We start from the raw sequence: 11,860 nt of genomic DNA, 5'->3' as shown, positions 1-11,860 counted from the left end.
GGAATGACTAGAAAATGAAGTAGGACAGAAAGCTTCTTAATTTATTTATTTTTATTTGCCTTAACTTTTATTCTCTGGCATTTAATGTTCTATAGCTATGAAAAGTGTAGGCATCGAAACTATACAGAGTCCGAAAAGCTGTAAAGACAGGAGACAAGGAAAAAATATATATATAAGTTGATCAATTTGGTAAATAGTCCCATTCCGTATTTTGCATGAGAATTCACATCAAGAAAACTATACAACTAATTTCAACAGTTGTAGCAAAGGATGACTTGCAGTCAGAAGCTTGTGAGTAGAGACGTACAGATCATAATCATGGAAAACCCTTTTGTGCTTCAAGTAGGAGTGGAGGAATAATTAAGAAAAAAAAGTAAATAAATAAATGAGACTTTAAAGAAAAGCAATAAAAATGAAGAACTGGAAACTACTTACTTTAAAACAACCTAACAAAACAACAACAACAACACAGAAAGTGCTTCCAAAAAACAAACAAACGAACATGATGGAACAAAGGAAAAAAAAATCAAAACCCAAAATTTATCTGCCAGAAAATGTAGTAGCATCAAAATTCACAATTCAGTGCTATCAATATGTGATGCTGTGTTATAAAACATTTGCCTAAGCTTACTCTCTGCATAATTGAGTTGAACTATTTGTTTAAGCTCTCATTCAGATGTACTTTAACCATCCTAAATCAAGTGAGTCATGGACAATACAAAGGAAACAATGGTTTCAGCATTATGTTGTTTTAGTGTCTTACAAAGAAAAGTGAGAAGTTCCTGGATTTGGTTGAAACCATCTGCTAAATATTTCTATTTAAAAAATATTTTTCACTAAAGGGAATCTAAATTCTTCCATTCATGAAGGAATAGTAAATATGAGGTACTCTGTTGCTAATTCATGTAGTCATATAGATTCATTCACATATGTATATTCTTATGTTAGAGAAAAAGCCATTTATTCATGACAAAAATGGAACTGGCTGAGAAACATGAGAACTCTTTTGATGAGCTAAGAAATAACAGAATATTATTAATTTTTTGCAGAACTATCAAAAGACTATTTTATCAATCTCAGTAAGACAAAGTTTGCCTGAAAATAGATATTTGCAACTCTTTAATTGACACTCGTGAAAACTGATTGCTTGGAAGCCTACAAAGATTCTTCTCACTCACCACTCCATCCTCATTTCTGTGTGCCCAGTGGTGCTCCAAACTTTGGCTGTTGTTTAGCACTGCAGTTGTTTTTTAGTTCCTCTGAAGTCACAATTCTGCACAGTTACTAATCATTTCTTTTTCTGCCACCAACTCTTGTAGCCTTGTTGGCCACCTAGAACATAAAATTCAATAAAGGGAGAGAAGAACTAATGGAAAAAAAAATTATTATTTGAAGAGTGGGAGCTACAGCCATTGGATTTGTCATTTTCTATTTTCTTACTTAGGAGACCATACAAATAAGGAGAAACATGAATTTACAATGCAAAAGAACAATCATTTAGAAAATGTATCCCCACGATTTAATTATAATAATTTTAAAAAAGTGTTTTTGTAAGAAAAATTAAATGTTCATAAGCAGTCCACAAGTTGAATAGTCTATGTCAATTCACAACTAATTCAAACTCTTCTATCACTTCTAACATTTTAGGAAAACTTATTACAGTGAACTCTCACTAGTTATTCAACACTACATTTGTTCAGGGTTTTTTTTTTGGTTTTTTTTGTTTTGTTTTTTTTTTTTCTAAAAATGCGAAGAAAAGTTCATATTTGTCCTCAGAATATTTTATTTTTATTAAAAGGACATCACAGCATGCCAAGAGGTGAGAGAAATGGGATAAAAAACATTCACAGACAAAAAAAGAAATTGAGTACCACAAAGTCTGGTTTAAGCTTCCTATGCATATTCATGGAAGTATAAGCTGAAAGGCCATTTTGTGAAAGGTCACTATACTTCATAAAATGATAATTTTAGAAAGAAAAGCTAATCCAAAAAGTAGATGTAGTCATTACTGACATATCTCTGTCTACCCTCCAGTTAAGGAGTTTTAATGATTAAGGTTCCTAAATCACTGCAATAATAGATGCCAGGCATTAGCTTTTAAATTTTTTTCCTCTATCTCATTTTCTTTCCTTTATGCTGTTAAACTTCATTACTTGTTGGTCTATGTGGCTTGGAATAAATAGTGGGAAAATAGTGTTCTCTCTCAGAAATGCTTTTTATGCAAACAAAAATTGCTCTTATATTTACTCCTCAGACTTATCTTTGTCATTTTTAAACTGCACCTACTAATTTACTCACTTCATCCTATAGATTAAACATAGAAACTTAATCAGTCTCTCAACTACTTCCTTGCCATTCCCAAGAATTGTCTGAATATTTCTGGAAATACAGAGCCCAAAACTTTAAGTACTATAATTACTGAAATTTCAGCAGCACTGTGCAAATATCAGATCATTCTATGTATCCTCCAAGTTTTACCTTCTGGTTACATGTCCCATTACTATGCTTGCATTTTTCACAGAATTCAGCAGTTTGATTAAGACTTTACTAAAATTAAGATATACAATACCTTTCTTGCTCTTCTGTTTATAAATCCTCTGTCATTCTATAAATAGACACAGATTGGTTCTGAATAAATTCATATTGGTTGTAATATATCTCATTTTTTTCATACAGGTATCTCCAAATATTTCTTTCAGAATTTGTTCTGGATGACAAAGTTAAGATGACAGTCTTATAATTCCCTACTTTTATTTTTTGAAGAGGAGACCAAAGTAGCTTGCCTCCAGTCTTTTGATAAAACTTCATGTATTTATAGAAATACTTCTCAAATAAATAAATAAATAAATAAATAAGTTGCTAATAGTTCTAAGACTCTATCAAGTAGTCTAAGTAATGTGAGCTGAAAGTCACCAGCCCCAGACAATATGAAATCCTTTAATTTGTAGTGGTCTCTCTAAATTTTTCTCTATTATTCAAGGGTGAGATCTCGTTTTGTTGTGGTTGACAAACTCAGTTAACCAGTTATTAGAAGACATTTTTGTCAAAACTAATTAAAGTCAGATTACTAATACTAACCTGAAGGTTAACCTGTTTCATTGAGAAGTATAAACAGCTCATTTTAATCTTCCACTGACTACTGGGATGTTTGCATTACTTTTTCTGCTTATTCTTACTAGGACTTGACAGTTGGTGTCATTGTTCTTGTTAGATTTTTTCTCCTACAATATTACAGCCTTTCCTCACACAGCATTTGTTATTGTTTTGGCTCTATGTCTCATACTGTATGAGGTAATATGAAGGCACAATTCAGTTTGTTTTCCTAGACACTCTACAGTCCTTCAGTACCGCTATACTAAGCTTTAAATTACCCATATCTTCAGACTGTGTTTATACAAGTGAATTCAGTTATATTTAGGAACAGTCTCAGGCACTGAAAAGCAGTGTAAATGCAGCCTCAGTTCCTCAGTTTCCCACTAGAAGCCCCTGGTTTATTCTAGCAGATTCCATAATTCTGCCCCCTTCCACCCTCCAACCCCCCCCCCGGCCCCCAAGCCCCCATTTTAAAAGCTACGCCAATACAATCTTCCTGACTATTTTCAAATGTTCCAGATAAATTTGTTCTATAATGACCTGATTCTAATAAAAGGTGAAACAAAGGCCAAAAATGTCACTAGGATTCCAAAAAGAAACGCTATGCTTTAGTACTTTTTTTTTTTTTTTTTTTTTTTCCTGTCTTGGTGCTTGCTTATGTGCTTATTCCCTTTTTTTTTTTTTTTTTCTTATGACAAATAACCAGAGTTAATAAATATTAGTAGCATGCATTCTGTAGTCGTTGTATACCACTCTTGCATTTAAATAAACTACAGCTTAAATGGAAATAAACAACTGTGATGGACTGCCTAGCATAGGAAGAATATGCCTCTTTTCATGTTGATGTATTAGGTCATTTCTTGAAATCAAAGTTAAGTAATACTTAAGTAATTGTGCTTGTATGTCAGAAATCTGTTGAAAGTGGGGAAGTGTCAAGGTTAACTTGTAAAAAATGAACTGTACTGAAATCTGCTTGCCTGTATTTGCACAAGAAAAAAAAAAAATCTAAACCAAAACATTTATCTAAGTTGGTCTAGAGACTGGATTTCCTGAGGAAAATTTAAAAAATGAAATAAATAAAAAGATAAGTAAAGAGAGAGATTAAGTTTTCTTTTTTTCAGGTGAGTTGGAAATTTTTTATAGATATTTCACTTTACTTTATTCTACCACACATATGAATTACTGGCGTTTACAGTATCACCATAATTTCAGAGCAATTTCATCTATTCAAATCCTAAGGTGATTTTTTTTCCCTGAAGAAAAGCACTCAATTAGGTATCCCTTTTACTAGTAATTCATATGAACTGTTTTATATTTTAGTTGAAGTTACTACGTTCCTGCCTCAGTGTACCTACAAGACAGCATGCTTTCCTTCTTTTGACTAAATATATAATTTTTTCCAATGTGACTTTTTTTTTAAACTGCACAGTCTCGTTGCATACTGGAATTTCAAGGAAGTTAGACTTCAGCATTTGCTAATGGATGTAAGAATACCATCGAGAGACACCCATACTGGCAAACAGAGCCAGCATAGTCAGACTCCAAGTTGCTGGTATAGCTAAAGTGCTATGGTAAAACTACAAAGAAAGAGAAGTTTTTGTCAGACCATTAAAAAGCTACAAGCTGCCAGATAACACACTGTCCTTGAGTAGGCACGATATAGCAGCACATTATTATGGAATAAAGAATTTGAAAGACTTTGGGAAAGAAAGACTACCGTTAGTACTGAAGTCATAATAACAATGCCATGTATGCTAACCTTCTATCACTTGACCAGTGTCTTGAAAATCCATGTGATTTTGCAATGTAACTATGAAAACTAATAAAATGAAACTGGCACAAAGTGAATAAAAAACAATTTCAAACTTCTCTTTTTTTTTTTTTTCCCCTGAAATTAAGAATCCACTGTAATGGAAAATACTTGCATCAGTGTTTGTTTAGTAGTATTTTTTTCTATAGAAATGAAACAAACAAATGAGAAAAAACAACAGCTACTACTACTGGAAGTTATAATGTGTGTTGGTTGTTTGCTTTTTTCAATATATCATTAGACTTTGCTACTATGCTATAGGCTTAACCGACTCATCCCATCAGGCATTTATTTGTCTTTCTCTTTCTTTACCTTTCACCTCTGGAAGTCAGATTGTAATCCCCAGCACTTTGAAGAGTACTGTAAGTCTTTGATCTGGTGCTTAACCGATGACTTCACACTGCATAGTGAACTGAAGCAAAATGCCATAATATCCTTAAATCAGTAATATCACAGGAGTAAAAATGAACTCTGTTCTTTCATTAGGTTGAGTTTCTGGTCTAATGCAAAAACAGCATCTATTACTTTATGAAGCTTAATAAAATGTTCACTATAAAGAGATAGTTCTGAGAATACGAAGATATCTGAACTAAAAGTACTTACCACAAGCTGACTCCCAATATCTGTGTGAAATGGGTATTTCTTTTGGTGCTTCTCTTTATTATTTTCTCCCTATGGAACTTCTATTTTTCTTGGATCACAAATCTGTACAATGGTACAAATCATCTGCATGCTATGGGAAATCTGACAGTGAAAAAAAAATGGTTAGCCAACTTTACTTAGGCCATTATAAAATATGGGATAACTGTGAGTAGTTTCAAACAATGAGTTACTCAGTTTAAGGTCACTTTTGAAGATATTTTGGATTCACTTTTTACAGACATACTTTCTCATATTTTTCATATTTCAGCTTGTCAGCAGCTTGCACTAATATATGAAGGTTTGAAAATGCAGTCCATGAACTCAGATATCAGGTTATTACTCTCAGTTTCAAAGCACAGCATGACATTTCCCTAGATTACAAATAAAAGGTCCTACATTATTGGACAAATCTGTCAGTGTCCTATGTTAAACTGGAGTTCAGAAACAACGTGGTTATTGTTGCAGGACACCACTGACATATTGAAAGTATAGATATTGAAAGACTTATTTTTGAGTTACAGTCAGCCAATCTTGCTCACCAATTCTAAATATGAAGAGAATTATCCATTGAAATTAATCAGGAATAAATCATGATTCTTATAGAGACCTTTATATGCTTTTGTACAAGATATACAGGATTTACTTCTGTGAAGTATAAAGGTTTGATAAACCATCTCACTCTTTTTTCCTGCACACTTAGGAATCCTATTGACTTCAGATAATATGTTTCAATATATTCAGTACTGCTAAGTATTTCATTCTTCTTTCAGGTTCCATAGGTAGGCAATATGATTGCACAGTATTAATACCTAATGGCAGTAAATTATTTGGGATATTCAGAATTAATAGAAGATACCAAAGCTAAAAACTAAACAGTTCCTTCCAGTGCTTGAAGGGAACATATAAACAGGAAGGGGAATGGCTGTTTACAAGGGTGGATTGTGATAGGACAAGGGAGAATTGCTTTGAACTGAGACAGGGGAGTTTTAGGTTAGATACTAGGAGAAAGTTTTTCACCCAGAGAGGGGTGAAGCATTGGAACAGGTTGCCCAGAGAGGTTGTAGATGCCCTGTCCCTGGAGGCATTCAAGGCCAGACTGAATGTGACTCTGGGCAGCCTGGTCTAGTGGTTGGCGAACCTACACATAGAAGGGGGGTTGAAATAAAATAGATGATCAGTGTAGTCCTTTTCAACCCAGGCCATTCTATGATTCTATGATCTCAGAAAAGCAGAGTATTTATAAGGTCTAAAATTTTATCTTCCAAACTAATTGCTCTTCTTCTACCTCCTAAAATATTAACTATTGATCCAATATAGTAGGGAGACAGCCTGAATTGTCTTCCCATCCGAATTTCTGCTCAAAATTTTCAGATTCATTTATATGAAGTAGTCATGTAAACAGTGGATAGTCAATACATATTGCTTTCTTAAAGCTGTATTTCTCATAGATGTCTATATATTACTTTAGGCTGGAATTGTGTATGCATTTGTAAATGTGTGTTCTTTTAAACGCCAACTAGGCTTTATGTGAGTGCTTGTTTTACAGTAGCTCGCTCTCAGTGTGCAAAACTCCTCAGACTTTAAATCATCAAAAGATCAGTGAAATTTTTAGGTTTAATTCCTGAGCTTCAAGCATGTTTGAAGATTATTGAGATTTTTTTCATGGGGTTATGGTATAATGTTCTACAAAGTGATACAATTAACATAGAACAAAATAACATTGTGTAGACAAAAACACAAATTGACTTAAGATGAATAGGTAGATATTAAAACAAGACAAACTAAATGAAGATAAATAGGATGCTACCTATTAAAAGGCATTTAAACATTGGGAAGGAAAAAAAAAGAGCAAAAGGAAAAGACAGAAAACAAACAAACAAAACTATGCTAGATATACCATGACAGCTCTTTGAACTATATACTTGCATAACATAAGAAATCTGAGATATAGAAAGTCAAGTTCAGATCCCTCAAACATTCTTAAGGCAACTTCACACCACTATAATTTTCCATACAAATTGTAATTCGCAAACTACAATATTCTCTAGAAAATAGTGAAATTTTATTTCTGTAATAAAGTTTTCTCAGAATGTCATTAGTTTTTAACTCTGACCTTTACTCATTTCTTTGGAGAGTCAATTAAAATAAAACTTACCCCCCGCATTTTCTTTAAAGTACACTTTCTTACAGCCTCAGAGATGTTAATTTAAAGAACAATGTCATTTGTGTAGATATACTTACAAATGTAAAGAAACAAAAAAAGATGTGCTTCCTTCTGCTGTTCAACTCTGTCTAAATACTACAGTTTCAAAGAATAAGTTTCATTTAAAATATGTATTTATGTATTTATTTATTACCTCCCTCCCAGGATTATTCAATCTTGTTATCCTTTTATTGTGTAATAAACCTGCAAGATTAATGAACAATGACACTTCTTTTTTCATGGTATATGAAAACAGTGAAGTAGGAGAAAGATTTGGAATTAGTCAGCTGAATTCTATAGGCATTTGATAGACAAAAAGATAAAAGTGATCCCAGTCTTGAAGTAATTTACAGAACAGGGGCAAATTCCTAGGTATGTTTGTTGTAGGTGACTAAATTTCATTTCAACTCCATAAATCATCCAAATTCTTCTGTGATTCTGTGCATACAGACAGCTATTTAAAAATAGACAGTCTATTACTAAACTCAATAATATAATTTATAAAGTAAGAACCAGATATTTTATATGTTCTCATAAAATATTCCGTGATTTCCAGCAGTGACCTACCTGAAGGAACATAAATATATGCTTTAAAAAAAAAAAAAAAAAAAAAAAAAAAAAAAAAGTTTTTAACTTTTAGTAATATTTCTCTGTAAAAATAATATTTTTATTCTTCTCCTAGCATACTCAATCCACCTTTTTATCTATTTTTATAAAAATATTTGAGATAATCTTTAGCAGAAATTATAAGGCAGCAACACTTGTATATACAGCAAATGGAAGATTTACGATCTCGTAAAAGTAATCTGACATCACTGTTTGGAGTGATAGGAAAGTCTTCAAGCTTTTATCGTTTCTATACATGTTAACATGATTGAAAAACAATGGTTTCCTATTGTCCTTCCAATGCAAAAGAGTCTACAGTTCTATAAAATCTAAGTGCTAAGACCTTTGGTATAGAATGTGAATGAATGAGTATAGGCTGGGCACCACATCTCTAGGAAACAGCTTTACAGATTGCGACAGACAATAAGTTGGATGTGAGGGGGGAAAAAAAAAAAGGTCAAGAATAAACTGGAATGCTTTAGTAAGTTGGTTGCCAATAAGTCAAAGAAGTGATCATTTTTCCCTGTTTGGCACTTTTGAGAACACATATAGAGTAGTGAATCCAAAAAAGAGATACCAAGGAAACTAGGGTTGTAAAGCATATGACATACAAGGACAGAAGAAACGGCTAATGGAGGATCCAACTAATGTGTTCAATGATTGGAAAACAGTTACAGAGAAAACAGAATCTGTGTTCAGAGGTGTACAGCAAAAAGACAAGAAGCAGTGGACAAAGCTGCAACAAGTTACATATCGAGGAAAAAAAAAATTACAATAAGGCATCAAAAACTGGACCAGGTTACTGAGAAAGCCTGAGAAATCTCCATTTTTAAGATACTCAGAACTCAACAAGATGCTGAACAACATGCTCTAGTTTTAAATTCAAATATAGCTAAGAAGGAATTTAAACCAGATCTTCAGAACTCTCTCATGATTGAAATTATTGAGTTATTCCATAATTCCCGAGTCTTATAATGTAAATCCAGTCACGCATACAACTTTGTAAAGTTTGTCCCCTCATTCCTTCAAGCCATTCTGCAGGAAGAAAATTGATCAAATTCTTCTTTCTCTTACATCACAGGGAGAAAAGGCACTCAAAACAACATATTTGTTCTTCGCTTGCAGAAAACAAACAAACAAACAAACAAACAAAAAACCAACAACAACCTCTTAAAATTGTCTTCACCTGAAAAAAACATAAAAGAAGGACCAGAAGACTCTTTCCATCTGTTTAAACCCTCCTTTGTTTTTGGCTCAAACTTGCTTTCCAAGGGATTTCTTGGGACAGGACTCTGCCCTAAGCAGGAGGTGAGTGGTGGGTGTCACCAAGTGGCAATCAACATAACTTTGTGGACAGTTTTACATTTCAAAGTATTTCTTTGTACTGTTTGCCTTCAAAAGGGAGTGCTCAGGAGTGTTAATTGGCTGAAGACTGCCTGGGAGAAAATGACTCCAGCCATATGGGATAGATTGCGAAATGATACCATTACATCCTATGCAGACAGGATACAACTGGCATCTCCTAGATTCCTCTCATCTGCTGACTTAAAATTTGCAAAGCCTGGAAGATGGCAACAAAGGAGTTCCTATTGAGATTCAAAAGCCAGAAACAGTCACTCCAAAGAGAGCTGACAGACCACTCTGGATTATAGATAAGGTTATAATGTTGTTGGAAAGAGCAATTGTACACTGAACAACACAACCTCCAGTGACCCATCATTATAGAAGAGTAAGTCCAAACCACAAGCAACATTGGAACCCTTGGTAGTGACCCTCTCTCTCTTGCTTTCTACAAAGACTCCTTGCTTCTATTTCCTATCTCTTTTCTATTTTCCATCTTCCCCATCTCCCTTACTGATTTGTAGAGATTTGGGAGGGAGATTTGTAAGGGAGCTTTGTAACTGACTAGGATTTTTAATAAACTGGTTGGACCAACATTTGAAAAATTGTTTCTTAATTTCACTATCGGGTATACATATATTAAAAGAACTTCCTCTCCCTCATACAAATTGAAATGAGACACCATTCACTCCACCTTTTTCTCCTAATGGAAAGCCAAAAATTTACACAAACGCATACACACAGATTTGTTTTCTAATCTCTGCAGTCACGTGACTAGGTGTACTATAAAAGCATTCTTCCCATGTTTTCCGTATGGTATAATGAACATTCATGTTGTATTATAAGAAAAAAATATTTCTCTGAATTTTGGTGAAAAACATTAAAAGACATATTTTTGAGACTCCATCAATTTATCAAGTTATTGCTTTCTACATTTTTTCTATTAAATTTGAAAGGCTCTGTAAATTGGGCTTAACTCCAACTAGTAGTTTTGATCATAGAACTACAGAATGGCTTGGGTTGGGAGGAACCTCAAGGATCATCAAGCTCCAATCCACCTGACACAGGCAGGGCCACATGTTGTTTGACTAAGTTGTCCTGAGTGGTTCTATAACTGTCTTTTACATTCCATTCACAGCAGTAGTACCATCCCTTGATTATGATAGAGTACCTAAAAGTAAGCCGTTTGTTTTTTCTTGTTTATGTTATGTTATCATCCTCACAGAGTTCAAGATACTAACTACATACAGTAAACTGTATTTTGATTGCTACTCATTGGGATCAATGGGATCAAATCACTGAAGGGGGAGAATGAGAAGCATCTGGAAGTCCAAGAAAGGGACAGAACAATGAAGCTGTGCTCTGCTTTTTTTGATATGCACAAATCAATCCAGTATGACCACTACTGAGACAGTCCTAGTATTTGATCTCATGAGGATGAAGGCAGCAATTTAAGTGACGCTGAGAAGAGGAAAAAAGAGGAAAAAATGGTTACTCACCTAGGGTGCTCCCCAAAGCTATTTAAAGCTTAGTATCAGATGTGACCATCAAGAGAGGGTGATGACATGTTCATAGGGTATTTAAACTGTGCAGCTAATGTGCCAGCTCTACCCCTGCTGACTCAGGAGCCTGCTCACAAGCTGCCAGTTCCCCAGCACAAGTGCAGCACTGTTGCTGGCTTCAAAAATCGTTTAAAAAGAGCTTTTTTACTCCAGATCCCTTGTCCAGTGTAATCTTACCTGTTCCAAAGCTAGTCTCGGCAGCAAATCCTTATAAAGCTTGCTGAGGACAAGTTCAGGTGAGTCGTGGTCAAGGGCTGAGAAATCCTTTGCCTGAAGGGCACAGATGGACAAGTTCAGGCAAGTCCTGGTGGAAGTTGGTAAAATCTTTTGTCTGAAGATTTGCTGGCCAGAGGCAAGGAGAAGTGATAAGTCCCAGCTTAATGGTCAGGAAGCAGTCTTTTGTGTGGGTTTATCTTGAGGGACATAGCCATCTCAGGAGGCACTGACTCAAGCACCCTGGAATGCCACATTGGCAGAAGAAGGAGGATAAAGAAGGGAACAACAACTATGAGGGTAAGTGTGTGTCATCAGATGCCTCTCAACAGGATACCTGCCTGCTGACAGACTCTTTGGGCCTGCCACCTGAGACCTAGCTCTTCCTCC

At 34.5% G+C, this 11,860-nt stretch overlaps 1 long non-coding RNA gene across 1 annotated transcript; it reads right to left on the bottom strand.

Annotated features, from left to right (window-relative positions):
- Window positions 1-489: 489 nt before the first annotated feature.
- Window positions 490-11,520, bottom strand: LOC128092142 (uncharacterized). Its single transcript, XR_008211658.1, has 3 exons — window positions 11,435-11,520; window positions 5,507-5,647; window positions 490-1,332 (listed from the first exon to the last, which is right to left on the bottom strand). It is a non-coding gene; the product is annotated as an uncharacterized LOC128092142 (long non-coding RNA).
- Between the last annotated feature and the right edge of the window lie 340 nt (window positions 11,521-11,860).

Source organism: Tympanuchus pallidicinctus, unplaced genomic scaffold (assembly GCF_026119805.1).
Source record: "Tympanuchus pallidicinctus isolate F22 unplaced genomic scaffold, pur_lepc_1.0 scaffold6, whole genome shotgun sequence".
In the NCBI taxonomy this organism is placed as follows: Eukaryota; Metazoa; Chordata; class Aves; order Galliformes; family Phasianidae; genus Tympanuchus; species Tympanuchus pallidicinctus.
The sequence above is the reverse complement of the archived record's forward strand: the minus strand, read 5'-3'. Positions and strand labels throughout refer to the sequence as shown.